The following is a 15,660-nucleotide window of genomic DNA, read 5'->3' on the forward strand; positions in this document are numbered from 1 at the left end:
CAACTCTAACTCAGGAACCAACCCATGCAACAAACCTCGATGCCAACTCTGCCCACATATCTACACCAGCAACACCATCACAGGACCTAACCAGATCAGCTACAACATCACCGGCTCATTCACCTGCACATCCACCAATGTTATATATGCTATCATATGCCAGCAATGCCCCTCTGCTATGTACAATTAGCCAAACTGGACAGTCACTACGCAAGAGGATAAATGGACACAAGTCAGATATCAGGAATGGCAATATACAAAAACCTGTAGGAGAACACTTCAACCTCTCTGGCCACACAATAGCAGATGTAAAGGTAGCCATCTTACAGCAAAAAAACTTCAGGACCAGACTCCAAAGAGAAACTGCTGAGCTCCAGTTCATTTGCAAATTTGACACCATCAGATCAGGATTAAACAGACTGTGAATGGCTATCCAACTACAGAAGCAGTTTCTCCTCCATTGGTGTTCACACCTCAACTGCTAGCAGAGCACCTCACCCTCCCTGATTGAACTAACCTCGTTATCTCCATACTGATTTATACCTGCCTCTGGAGATTTCCATTACTTGCATCTGAAGAAGTGAGGTTCTTACCCATGAAAGCTTATGCTCCCAATACTTCTGTTAGTTTTAAAGGTGCCACAGGACCCTCTGTTGCTAGTTACTTTTAAATCTGTTATAGACTGTCCAGGGAGATTGAAGTGTTCACCTACTTGCTTTTGTATGTTATCATTCCTGATGTCTGATTTGTGTCCATTTATTTTTTTACGTAGGGACTGTCCGGTTTGGCCAATGTACATGGCAGAGGGGCATTGCTGGCACATGATGGCATGTATAGCATTAGTAGACGTGCAGGTGAATGAGCCCTTGATGGTGTGGCTGATGTGGTTGGGTCCTCTGATGGTGTTGCTAAGTAGATATGGGAACAGAGTTGGCAACGAGGTTTGCTACAGGGATTGGTTCCTGGGTTAGTGTTTCTGTGGTGTGGTGTGTAGTTGCTGGTGAGTATTTGCTTCAGGTTGGGGGGTTGTCTGTAAGTGAGGACTGGCCTGCCTCCCAAGGTCTGTGAGAGTGAGGGATCGTTTTCCAGGATAAGTTGTAGATCGTTGATAATGCGCTGGAGAGGTTTTAGCTGCGGGCTGTACGTGATGGCCTGTGGTGTTCTGTTATTTTCCTTGTTGGGTCTGTCCTGTAGTAGGTGATTTCTGGGTACCAGTCTCACTCTGTCAATCTGTTTCCTCACTTCCCCAGGTGCGTATTGTAGTTTTAAGAATGCTTGATAAAGATCTTGTAGGTGTTTGTCTCTGTCTGAAGGATTGGAGCAAATTCGGTTGTATCTTAGGGCTTGGCTGTAGACAATGGATCATGTGATGTGTCCTGGATGGAATGTAGGCAGGTTTCTGGTATAGGGTGGTTAACAGAGCCTCCTCATCTATTATTGGGAGTGTCTGTTTGTACCCACAGATATATCAGAACAATCCATTGTCCTTATTCATAAACAGGATCTCTGCTGGTTGTTTTTTCTAGTAGAGTCCTTCCTTGTAGATTTCACAATCTTTTAATCAGTATCTGGCTTCCTATGACAATAGGCATACATTGTGAGGCACAGAATCTACAGTGACCAGACTGGGAGGTAAATGTCTGTTACCCCCTGCCTGAAAGGAACCTGTCTGAGACATGTCACCTCCTGGTTACCTGCCTTAAGAACATAATTCCCTATAGACTCCTAAGTCCTTAAATATTATGTGTACATACATTTTGCAAAGATTATGACCACCAGTGGCTGGCTCTTGGCAGAGACCTCACATGCCACACTGTGGTGAATTATTATGCAAATATCCAAACTAAGGCCTGGTCTACACTACGAGGTTAGGTCGAATTTAGCCGCGTTAGGCCAATGAATGAGTCACACAACCAACCCCGTTCCGCTGATCTAAAGGGCTCTTAAAATCGACTGCTGTACTCCTCCCTGACAAGGGGAGTAACGCTAAAATCGACCTTCCTGGGTTGAATTTGGGGTAGTGTAGACGCAGTGCTGTGCAATTCGAATGGTATTGTCCTCTAGGAGCTATCCCAGAATGCTCCAATGTAACTTTCAATTCTGATGCACTAGCCAGGTACACAGGAAAAGCCCCGGGAACTTTTGGATTTCATTTCCTGTTTGGTCAGCGTGGCAAGCTCAGCAGAACAGGTGACCATGCAGTCCCAGAATCACAAACGAGCTCCAGCACAGAGCGAACGGAAGACACTAGATCTGATTGCTGTATGGGGAGAAGAATCTGTGCAGGCAGAACTCCGATCCAGCAGACGAAATGCTGATATATATGCCAGAATCGCACAGGGCATAGTGGAGAGAGGCTACACCAGGGACACACAGCAGTGCCACGTGAAAATCAAGGAGCTTAGGCAAGCCTACCAAAAGACAAAGGAGGCAAACGGTCACTCCGGGGCAGAGCCCCAGACATGCCATTTCTATGATCAGCTGCATGTGATTCTAGGAGGGGACCCTACCAGTACCCCAACACTCTCCGTGGACACTTACAAGGTGGTAGCCTCATGCAACATGGATGAGGAACAGGAGGAGAATGCAGAGCAGGCAAGCGGAGAATCCATTCTCCCCGGCAGCCAGGACCTTTTCCTCACCCTGGAGCCAATACCCTCCCAAGGCCTATTGTTCCCGGACCCTGAAGGCGGAGAAGGCACTTCTGGTGAGTGCATATTTGTAACGACACTACAGGGGTTAAAAGCAATTGTGTTTAATGTTTGATTTGCCCTGAACAATTGGGATGCATTTGCGGCCAGTACAGCTACTGGAAAAGTCTGTGTACATGTCTGGGCATGGAGCGGGAATCCACCAGGGACATCTCCATGAAGCTCTCCTGGAGGTACTCTGAAAGTCTTTGCAGAAGGTTTCTGGGGAGGGCTGCCTTATTTCGTCCTTCATGGTAGGACACTTTACCACACCAAGCCAGTAGCAAGTGGTCTGGAATCATTGCAGCGCAAAGCAGGGCAGCGAATGGTCCTGGGTTTTGGTCGCATTCATGCAACGTTCTGTCTTTATCTTTCTGTGTCAGTGTCAGGAGAGTGATATCATTCATGGTCACCTGGTTGAAATAGGGGAAGGTTTATAAGGGAACAGTAATTCCCTCTGTTTGGTGATCCCCAACACATTAGACCCCGGGCATGGTGGGCTGTTTGCTCTGGGCTAAAAGGGATCATCCCGGATAATAGCCATGCTGCAGGGGAGTGGTGTGCTGCACATCCACCCCAAAACTGCAGCCCCTCCTTTTAAACAGCAACCTCAGCCCTTCCTTTTAAACGGCAAACACAACTGCCATTGGTTGCTATGGTAAAGGAGGGCGCTGCAGTTTGAAACCATTCCCATATGTTATGAACGCAGAAGAAGCCAACCCCATGTACCCTTTTGCTTACCACACCTGCCTGAAAACCGAATTCTGCTGCCCAGCCATGTGTGATGTGTCACCATACCGGCAGCTGCTCAATATAAAAGGCAAATTGCAACCTTGTACCTAAAACACATGTGCTATCTGCTGTGAATTGCTTGATTCACTGTGAAAGAGTCTCCCTTCTTTAAAGTCTACTCTCCCTTTCCCCCTCACCCCCCGCAGCTGCAAATGTTTCTATGCTCCCCACATGAACTCCATCCCTGAGGTTATCGCAGATTAGAAGGCAAAAAAACGCACTCGCGATGACATGTTTTCAAAGCTCATGCAATCCTCCCACACTGATAGGGCACAGCTGAATGCACGGAGGCATTTGGTGGCAGAGGCCAGGAAAGCATACAGTGAGTGTGATCGTAACACACAAGAGGAGATGCTGAGACTAATTGGGAAGCAAACGGACATAAGGAGGTATCTGGTGGAGCTGCAGGAAAGGCAACTAGGACTACAGACCCCTGCTGCAGGCATTGTGTAACCACCTGCCGTCCTCACCAAGTTCCATATCCTCCTCACCCAGACGCCCAAGAATGCGGGTTGGGAGAGGCTCTGGGCACCCTGCCACTCAACTCCAGGGGTTGGCCCAAGCAACAGAAGGCTGTCATTCAAACTGCTTATTGTAGCCACACTACAAATCAAAACTATGTGGGCTTGTCCTTTCCTTCTCCCCCACCCCACCCTGTTATCAAACCCTTTGTACACCCGGGCTTCCTTTTACTAGTTAGCGATCTCAAGTTTTTTTTAAATAAATAATGAATGAATGGATTCAGAACAATAGGGACTCTATTTCCTGTGCCAGCCATGGTCGAAGGGAGAAAGGGGGTTGGCTTACAGGGAAGTACATTCACCAAACGGGGCGGCTTTGCACCAAGGACAAACACACACAGTTGTCACACCATAGCCTGGTCAGTCATGAAACTGTTTTTCAAAGCCTCTCTAATGTGCACCATATCTCTGTGTGTTCTTCTAATTGCCCTGGTGTCTGGCTGTTCAAAATTGGCTGCCAGGCAATCTGCCTCAACCTCCTACCCTGCCATAAACGTCTCTTCCTTACTCTCACACATATTATGGATCACACAGCAAGCAGCAATAACAATGGGAATATTGCTTTCGCTGAGGTCTAACCCACTGAGCAAACTGCGCCAGCGCCCTTTTAAATGTCTGAAGGCACATTCTACCACCGTTCTGCACTTGCTCAGACTATAGTTGAACTGCTTCTTACTGCTGTCCTGGCTGCCTGTGTACGGCTTCATGAGCCATGGGAGCAAGGGGTAGTCTGGGTCCCCAAGGATAACTATTGGCATTTCAACATCCTCAATGGTAATTTTCCAGTCTGGAAAGAAAGTCCCTTCTTGCAGCTTTCCGAACAGCCCGGAGTTCTGAAAGATGCGAGCGTCATGCACCTTTCTCAACCATCCCACACTGATGTCAGTGAAATGGCCCTTGTGATCCACCAGTGCTTGCAGCACCATTGAGAAGTACCCCTTGCGGTTTATGTACTCTTTGGCAAGGTGGTCCGATGCCAAGATAGGGATATGCATTCCATCTATCGCACCCACCAGAGTTAGGGAACCCCATTGCAGCAAAGCCATCCACTATGCTCTGCACATTTCTCAGAGTCACTACCCTTTTTAGCAGAAGGGTATTGATCCTCTGGCTACTTGGATCACAGCAGACCCCACGGTAGATTTGACCACTCCAAATTGATTCCTGACTGACCAGTAGCTGTCAGGTGTTGCAAGCTTCCACAGGGCTATCGCCACTTGCTTCTCAACTCTCAGGGCAGGTTTCATCTTGGTATTCCTGCACTTCAGGGCGGGAGAAAGCAACTGTCAAAGTTCCATGAAAGTGGCCTTACACATGCGAAAGTTTGGCAGCCACTGGGAATCATCCCATACCTGCAACACTATGTGGTCCCACCTGTCTGTGCTTGTTTGCCGGGCTCAGAATCTGCGTTCCACTGTATCAACCTGCCCCAAAGCTGCCATGATATCCCAATTGCCACATCCCGTGCTTTCAGGAATGTCTGTGTCCATGTCCTTCTCACAATCTTCCTCGTGCTGGTGGCTCCTAGCCAGGCACTGCACATATTGCAGGATAATGCGTGAGATGTTTGCAATGCTCACAAAAGCAGTGTACAGCTGAGTGGGCTCCATGCTTGCCATGCTATGGTGTCTGCATGGATAACCCAGGAAAAAAGGCGCAAAATGATCGTTTGGCATTGCTTTCAAGGCGGGAGGGAGGGGAGACTGACGACATGTACCCAAAACCACCCACGACAATGTTTTTGCCCCATCAGGCATTGGGAGCTTAACTCAGAATTCTAATGGGCAGCTGGGACTGTGGGATAGCTACCCACAGCACATCACTCTGTGAGTCAATGTTAGCCACGGTATTGAGGACGCACTCTGCCGACCTAATGTGCTTGGTGGGGACATGCACGATCGACTGTATAAAATTGCTTGCTAAAGTTCGACTTCTATAAAATCAACCTAATTTTGTAGTGTAGACATGCCCTAAGTCATCCCTGTAAAACTCCATGCACCCACTTCCTCTCCGCATGCCCTCTTCCAGTTGGCACCAAGAGGCCCTTGGTCACACATATGGATTGTTTCCCCGTTCATTACTGGAGGAGAAGCTTAATAGCCCCTGTATATTGACAACTGCCTTTCAGAGCAGGTACTGCCAATGTTATCCAGTGAGTTTTTGTGATTCCGTGCAAAAGCAACTGCCTATCCATCAGCAAAATACAGGCATTTTACTTTAGCCATGGTGATATATATGTAATTGAGCCCCTCTCCCCACCCTCAAAAGAGCTAGAAAAAAATGCAATTCCTCACTGCTAATCTCCCTTCCCCCAACCTCTCTCCTTCATTCTGCAGTTGGAAAGTGAAAACAGAATCTTAGTTCTGTTTTCTTTCTCCTGGTAATCCTCTGTCAAGAGGCTGTCTGTCACTCTCTCCACCTCAATGAAAACATCATCAGCTTTTTCATTTTAAGTGTTGACTTGAGAGACAAACCAGCCCTCATTTGTACCTTAATGTTCATCTAGAAAGTGTTTTAAGATGTCAGGTTACACTCAGCAAGCAAATGCCCAGTGGGTTGAAAGGCTTAGATGGAGTTGGCCTCTCAACTACAAGTTTATTGATTTGGTAGTTTCTTTTGTTACTTCTGAAACAGGGGGCATGGGGATGGGAAGACCTAGATTAATAAAAGCATGAAATAAAATGCACATGTAAAATTAGGTAAACAACAGGGGGTGGCGGGAGGAAGCCATTTGCACTAATGTTGAGATTTCTAAGAAAGCATACTTAGATGTGAGAAAATAATGAAACATCCTCAGAAGCACAGCAAAGCTAGAAAATTCTGAATTCATAGATCCTTTAAGAGAGTCCCATTGCAGTCCTAAGCATTGCTGTATGTGTGATCAAATTTCTCAGAAAATCCTGCAACATACTGGAAGTGCTATGAGACCAAAGAAACTGTAATGTCCCGTTTTTGTTTTATTTAATGGACCAGGATTACTTTCAGTGAAAACAGAAGCTGATGTTATTTAACAGTTTATACTTGAGAGATAACACTACGGATGGAGCTGGATAAAATGCTCCACAGTGGTCTCTACTAAAAGTCATTGTTTACCAAGAGTTACTACTTAGTGGCCTCTGACACTACAGACTGTGTTAGCTATAATAGATCTTTTCTATTTCTAACTTCTACTATTTTATCCCCGAAAGAGAAGTGGAGGCTAGTTCCCTTCCAGATTTACAATCTCCATGAATAATAAAAGAGGTTAATGAACGGTCATGAAAAAGAGAAATTCAGACTGCTCAGTTTATTAGACCAGTGGACAAGAAGAGATGGTGGACAATCTGATTTAAAGCACAAACCGACCATAACATTCTGGGATGATCAGTGTGGTGATGATTGATAAAAACAAGTAGCAGCCACGTGTATGGCAAACATGCAGAAGAGAGGATTTATGTGGCTGTTTAAGAGTAAGTCAGAACATACAGCCATTGTCTTCATTCTCCTCTAACAGCAGCATAACTCGGACTCACTCTTGATTTCCACCCGTCTACGCAAGAGGCTAATCACTGGTATGATTTAGCACAGCTGCTAATGCAATGCATTTTGGCAGGAACCTAAAAAACTCAAATGAATGACAATCCAGGGATAATTATTCTCATGAAAGTGTTTACAAATATTAGAAGGAAGATGTGTTTAAGTAGTAATTATTGAGATGGAGAAGTAATGTTGACAAATACCAGCTATACACAGTTATAATTAAGTAACTAACTATATAAAGACTGCTTTTACTACTACTTTATTTATTAGACTCACTAATGTATAGTAGTATAGATCAAGCAGTGCACAAATATACTTCTCTCTCTCCGTGTATCTAGTCCAAAACAGTGAAATAAGGGGCCTGATTCATTACTGTATCACTCCAGTGAAACACAATTGGTCATACTTTACATTAAGAATATATTTATAATGGATTAATAAATGATTAATAGATGTTTTAATAAATGCTTAATCAACTGCTATAGATTGTTTAGAGCATCCAACAAATCAATAGGTTTCTTATAACCATGGATTATAATAATCTAGAACATACTATTCCTGCCTGTAACCTTCCTATAACATCTGTTAATCATTTATCATCATTTCATAAACCATTTGTAAGTGTAACCTTAACATAAAGTGTGACAGATACTTTGCATTTGTACAACATGCTCCTTTCAAGGAACTCAAAGCACTTTGCAAGCATCAGTCAGTTCAGCCTTATTAGTCCCACATGTAATAGGCAACTATTATCCACATTTTACAAATAAAAAGACTGAGAAATAGAGAGATTAAGTGACTTGCCTAAGACAACAGACAAAGTCCATGGCAGACCCAGGGATAGCACTTAACCCTCTTGACACGGTTTTAATTACAAGCCCAGACTTTTCCCTGAATACGCACCACTATTTTACACATACAGTTACACCAGTAGTTCCTGTGCTCCCTCTTCTTCAGGTCCAGAGTGTCCATTCAGTTGTGGCATTCTCTTTATTCAGAGGGAGATTTTTTTTTAAAGCTTCCTGTTCATTTTGGTTGATAAACAGATTCTGTTTACAAGACAGTGGTTAGTGGAGTCAGCTCTGTTAAACACAACAGGAATGCCTTTTAATGTGACAGTTAGGTCTTTGCTAATGACCAGTCAAAATTCACTCATATTTTGTGTTCTGAGCTTAGAAACTTAGCAAGCTTGGTGATCAAAATGCTGGTAAAATGAGTTAAAGTTCCGAATTAACAGATTATAAGCAACATGAGCTGAGCTATTCAGACTTGAAGTGTAAGGTATGGAATTCAAATATGAATAATTCTAATGATTGCCAAGCTCTACTCAGCTCATTTTCAATTCCTTGGATGAATCCACACATCTGCTTTCTAACTTGTGACAAGATATTTTACTGCCAATGTTACACAAACCTCTTATCCTTCTGAAACCAGAACATTTTTTTCATGCAGTTTTCTGCCTAAAAAAACCAATATACCTCGATATTCTATGCTTTTTGCTGGAACTCTTTTTTGTATTTTGAATTAGCCAAAAGACTATACCAGAATAAATTTAGAGGGAGTTTCAGAGGGGTAGCCACGTTTGTCTGTAACAGCAAAAACAACAAGGAGTCCTTGTGGCACCTTAGAGACTAACAATGAAAGCTTATGCCCAAATAAATGTGTTAGTCTCTAAGGTGCCACAAGTACTTTTTTTTTAAGAGGGAGTGAAATTGAGAAACCTAGACCTGGACCTAGAGAGTTCCCTTCCATGGAAACACCGGCAGAAAGGGGAAGCTTACTGCAAAAATACCATGAGCAGCTTGTGGCAGTGACCCTCCCTCGCCGACCCCTTGATGAAGCAGGCTTTGCAACCTTGTGGAATTGGAAGGAGAAGCTGTTCAAGCTGGAGATCTATGGAATACACAGTGTTAAACCTGTGAGATCCTTGGGGACAACTTCAGAGTAAATGTGCCTACATGTGGCCTGAAGGCATCTACCTCAAGAGGCCAGTTCCTGAACCATGCTGTCATTTGTCCCACCAGCAAGGCCGTGCAGGGAAGTTCATGTCCAGGTGGGGAAATTAGTATTGGTCTGACCAGCCATAGGATGTGCAGCAATTTGCTCAAATTCAGCAAAAAAAGAAAAAATAGCTTAGGCTAAATTCAGTGGGGATATCTAAGGTGGTGTAAGTTAGACTTCCACCTACTTAAAACTCATTCCGACGATGTGTGAGGGAGTCTCAGGAAGTGTAGAGTACATGTCAAGGAACTGACAAAAGGTGTAAATTAAAAGAAGGTTGGGCTACTTTAACTTGCACCTTCTATAGCATGTACATTAAATCTGTTAATCCCTTACACATCAGAAAAGTGTGTTTGGGTAAGCGTAAGGGAGTCTGAGTTAGTTTATGGTCTGACTTACACGCCCTTATGCATCGCCTTTCAATTTTGCATCCTGCAAGTCTTCCATATACAGAATTAGAAGGTGGTCTTCTGTCACGTCAGTTGTGCTGTTTGAAGACAATGTAAGATGTGATTATGGCAATGGTCTTCAGAACTTAGTGCCAGAATTACCACAGGAATTAGCACTATACTATTGCTAGGATCGTGAGGGAATGTGTGCTAGTCACTGCTTTGAATTTGGAATTTTCCCATTCAGTGACATCATCTATTGCCAGCTGTCTTGACATGACACTATCAAAGCAGTCAGCATTCGACTGCCCACTTGCAAGTTGCCCAAGTCTTGTGACTCGATCTCTTTGTGAGTGTGGTCTCCCAGAGTTTGGTAATGTGCTGTTGTGCAGTAGGGACTGTGTCAGGAGCGACTTTTACTCCTGGGTTCCAACAACACAGATACATTTTTTTTACAACAAGGTGCTTCACTGAACCCAATTATTCACTCAGCTGTTAATGCAGAGAGCTTTTCAAGTAACTAGATCCACAAATTCTTACAGTCCTTCGTTTTAAATCACACTGTGATAAAGGGAAACATTCTTTTATGTTGCCTCTCAGCTTTTGGATGAAAACATTGCATGTGCTAATGCAGATTCATTTGATAAAATGAATATTTACTATAGATGTATGTCCTGAAGTTATGACATATCTAAAACATAACAGTAAGTGTTCACTGAATGAAACTGTTACATACAGTATTTGAGGGTTGACAATCAGAGCACAATTTGGTCTCTTAAGTCCTGATTCAAAGTCCAAAGTCAGTGGGAGTGTTTGCTTTGGACCAGCCCACAGTTTTCTAAACAGTGAGCCTGATTCTGATCTCTTCCATTAGTGTAAATCAGGAGTAACCCCATTGCAATCAATGAAGCTACAGCTATGTAAAGTGAGTATGAAGCATCAGACCCAAAAACATGCAATGCAATTTTTAAAATGTAATTAATAATTCATTCCAACATTAGATTTGGAAATATGCCAAGCCAAAAGACTATTGCACTTGGCCAAGAATGTCAGCATCTCTTAGGCCCAATAAATATTATTTTCAAATCGCTGCATGCCACCTCATTAGTGTCAACACAATTTAAGCATGCAATGGGTGCATGCATATTAGGGAAGATAGATAGTCAAAATAAGTGTCCTCGTTTGTTGCACCTAATTACAGATATCCTTTGTACCACGTAGAAACAGGCCCTGCTTTGCCAAGGATAGAACACCACCCTATATACCCTATCGTTGAGGAATCTCAACACTTCTGAGTCTCCTATAATCTTTTCCCCTTAGGCGTTGAGATAAGTAGCATCTATCTTATCACAAGATACCAAGCAACTGAATGCAGAGCATATCAAACCTGGGTTGGGCAGAATGACTATGGAACATCTATTGGGTGGAGCTTGGCAAGCAGTTTTAAATATTCAAAATTTGAAGCAAAGCAGATTTAATGATGTTTTATCAGGAAATTAAAATTTGTGTTGTTATTAATTCAAGAAAGAAGGTTTAAGAATGACTGACGAAGACTTCCTAATGTTTTAGAGAACCCAAAGGAGACAGCAGGATAGTCAGCATTAATTCCACTATGGTGAAGATGTATTAAAGTGAATAGAAATTAAAATCAATCTATGGAATATATTCTGTTAATACTTTGAAAAAATGGAATAGTTTTTCATCACCTCTCTTTAAATGAAACAGTGGAATCCCAGGGTGGCTGAGCTGAGGTTTCCAGAGTCATCTGTGTGCACTTGAATTTATCTTGGTTAAACAACAACAGAGCTCATCAGCATAGTTTAGATAAGAACACATACATAGTGCACATAAACTAATTACAACAGGACTGGCTCAGTGACAAATTTTTCTCCATCAGTGGAAACTGACCTGCTGCAAAGCCCTGCCAGACTGCCACTCAGCTGAGGACAAACAGTATGTTGTCTGCCCAGACAGGGACTGTTTCTTTTCATATGTATATAAAACACCTAGCGCGGTGTGAGTGCTATATTACAAAAATAAATTAGAAGAAGAATGGTGGGTGTGGTGAAACATTCAGATCCATCTTTTCTTATGTGCATTTTGAGGTTCAAGATAGACTGAATATTTTCTATTTAATGTTAACATTGAAAGCACCACTCCAGCAAGTTCAACATTGGAATTATGAGCCAGATGAAATAAGCGTTAATTTGGTGAATTCTTGTACAAGATCCTCTTTCAATACAAGTAATTGAGGTGTGGACATCGGGCCTCATGAAGGGGCACGTCTGTCAACATTAACAAGATTAGGGAACACATGCTTTGAAATGGCGGAAAGTTGATCTCTCAAGGTATTTTGGTTCCTTCAACATAGTTTCCAGGGTCTCAGCACATCTGTAAGCAGTATAAGTTCTAGTTTACCTCTCAAGGAGACTACATAATACATGAAAACAATTGGAAGAAACCGATTTTACCATAATTCTTCAAGACTGCAATGACTCTCCTCTACGTGGTGGAGATGGCTGAAAGGACCAGCTGACCTCAGGTGAACAGAGCAGAAAGGAGGGGTCAGGCCACTGACCTCTCTGGAGATGAGATTATATAAGCAGAACTGGGGCCTAAATCCTGGAGCAGAGAAGGGGGGTGTTCATTGCAAAGATGGTCCAATTCCACCCCTGCAAGCAGACTTTGCAGTGTTCATTGCATAAACCACGTAAGAACCAAATCCTACAGGGTTCAAATAGCTCTACAAAGCCCCAACTTCATATGGGTTTCCCCCAAGGTAAAGGATAGAAATTAGGGAAAGCATTTTGTAGCTATAGAAATTAGCATAAAATTCAGCTTCAAAATATCAAAAATGTCACTTTTTTCATAAATTTGAAGGAAATAGTATTGGGCTCTGGCTTTACCACATGAGAGAGACTTTTCTTTCTTTTTTCACCTAAATCATATGAAAATCCCATTAAAGACAGGATATGAACCCCACTCCCCTGCATCTGGACCTGAAGAGGTACCACAACTCTTGACCAAGGAGGAAATAAAGAGGGGCAGCCCCTACAGTATGTTTAGGCCACTTGTATTTCCAAATGTGTTCATTTTAATAAACCAGCTTTCAGTGCCCTGACCTTTGGACCCAAACTCATTCTATATATAAGCGTTGGCATGAGAAAGCTTAACAGCAATAAAAAGACCACTTTGCACTTATACAGGGCCATCGCAACCCATTAGGCAACCTAGGCAGTCACCTAGAGCACTAATATTTGGGGGGTGGCAACCGCGGCGGCTGGATCTTTGGCTGCCCCGGTCATCATCGATATTTCGGGGGCGGGACCTTCCACCGCCTCTGTCGGGGGCGGCACCTTCTGCTGCCTCTATTGGGGGCGGGACCTTCCACCGCCTAGGGCGGCAAAAAAGCTGGCAGCACTCCTGCACTTATATCATCTTTCATCTGAGGATGGCAAAGGGATTTATACATAGGAAGGGATCCAGCCCCTCACAACACGTCTGTGAGGTAAGGCCGCATGGAAAAACTGAGGTAGGGGAGGGTTAGGCCAAACTTCTCAAATGTGGACAAAAATGGAACTACTGAAAGAGTAAGGTTTTACTCAGTGTTTGTAGGGATAGGAATATTGGGCCTGTACTGGGAGCTGTTGGTGCTCAGCAGCTCTGGAAACCAGGCCATTTATTTAGAAGCTTTATTTGGATTTTAGTGCCTAATTTTTACCACTCATGTTTCAAAATGGCTTCAGTGACTTCAGGCAAAGAGCCAGATTCTGATTCCTTTACATTGCGTAGTATCTTACGCTTTGTTCTCAATATGTCTGCTCCAGTAGTAAAGTGCCACTCAACATGAGTCACTCAGAATCAAGCTCACAGTGTCTTCATATCATTTTTTACATGGTTACCATAATCACAGATACAAAGAGCAGGGTTAAATTGCTGAAAAGGACTTGAAAAGAACAGTTTTTTTTTTTTTTTTTAAGTTTCATGTAGAATTTATCACTTTTTAACCCCAATCTTAAAGAAGAAAAAGAAAAAGGGGGAGGGGAGCAGTGTCTCACCACCTGTGAGAGACATCGCAATTGGTTCAGCTCTAAAAAGAGAGCAAAGTAAGTTATAATTTTCTTCTGCTCTGCTCTCTCTCTTTCCAAATCTAATTATAGCAGAAGTGAAGCAGCTTCTCCCTGTCAGGAATGACACAATGATAGCTTAGCTCTGTCAAGAGAAGGGAAACAGTTTGCTACATGCCTGCCTGACACTCCTCATTATCGTCTGTGCAAAAGGAGCACTGAAAAGGAAGATGAAATAAGAAAAACTAACTTATTCTTCCTGCAGTCATTCATCAAGAGCTTTAGTGGCAAAATGTTCCCAAACTTGCAATGTAGCCTCTTGAAACTGGAGCTGACTTCTTGCTAAATTCCAATATTAGTCACAGTTCTGTGGTCACAGCTTTTTTCTGATGTTGTTGAGTTTCTCATGACTATGACAAGTTATTTTGTGGGGGGTGTAAGGAAAGGTACTGTAGTTTAGACTATTGTTTGCCATTCTCTATTACAGGTGGTCACAGAATGTGGTATCGGGGAGCGGGCCGGGATGAAGGGGAATAAAAAGATCTCAAGCTTGACAGATGCAGAACTTTCTGAAGGAGGAACAATGCAGGCAGTGTCACAAGTGAAGAGGAACCTTTCAACACCCTCCAAAAGGAGAAATATTAAAAAATAAAGCACTGTGTCATGGGTTACTACCTTCACTCACAACCAACTACAGCCAAACAACCCTGCTTGCATAAGCTTGTTAACAGTGAGAAATACAGCTGATCAGTATGCCATTTGAAGATGATTAATGTTCAGGGGTTCTGACAGGATAAAAGGAAGGAAAGTTTATGTATCCTTGGCATTAAATAGCACCTGCTCAGTCACAATGCTGAGTTATCTGGGGATCTGTCATGGAACCAGCACTAGCTGTTTAGCAGGGTTTCTGCATCAGGATATGCAATAAAGTGTGTCAAGGTTTTACCATGTTTGGGAAGTAAGCGTCAAGAGGATTAGGGTTCTGGATGTGGGATCCCAATTTACATCCAACCCACAGTGGCAGTTATCGAAAGCCATTGCCATTAAATAGTTTATTTGAAGGGAACTAGTGAACTCCTTTCTGTTCCTAGCGATGAGTATCCACATCCACAAGCACCAACACGCTTGCTGGCAATCCTAGCAGAAAAGCCAGTGATTCGAAGGACATGGAGGCCAAACTGTTCCACCTGTGAGGGATGTTAAAGAGCATCAAGGTACACTGACAAGGATGCTTGCTTGGCTATTGCTTGGCTATATCCATGCCATATCTGCTCTGTGATCAGCGGAGGCCAACGGTTTGTGTTGCTGTCAATCTAAGAACTTTTATGAGCGTTGAATTCAATTATGTTTAAAAAAAATACACCAAGATGGGCCAAATCCCACAATCCTTACTCGGGTTTCAGTTGGGCTCCCTGATCAGCAAGCAGAAGGGACTCTTCCATGGAAGGTTATGATCCCTCCCACATGGAGGAGATAACTTAAACTAAGTATAAGTGGATGGACACCATTTTGAATTAAAAATGCAGGGTGCAGATTTGTGCAGAGAGGAAATCAAGCAGAGGATGATCAAAAGTATGAGGAACTAAAACAGTAGAAAACTCCCGTATCAGCAAGAAGAGAAAGGGAGGGGGGAAGTTAAACACTTGATTAGATGCCAAGTCTATGTACCTGAAGTAATTCA

The sequence above is a fragment of the Malaclemys terrapin genome, chromosome 6, assembly GCF_027887155.1.
Source record: "Malaclemys terrapin pileata isolate rMalTer1 chromosome 6, rMalTer1.hap1, whole genome shotgun sequence".
Lineage (NCBI taxonomy): Eukaryota > Metazoa > Chordata > Testudines > Emydidae > Malaclemys > Malaclemys terrapin.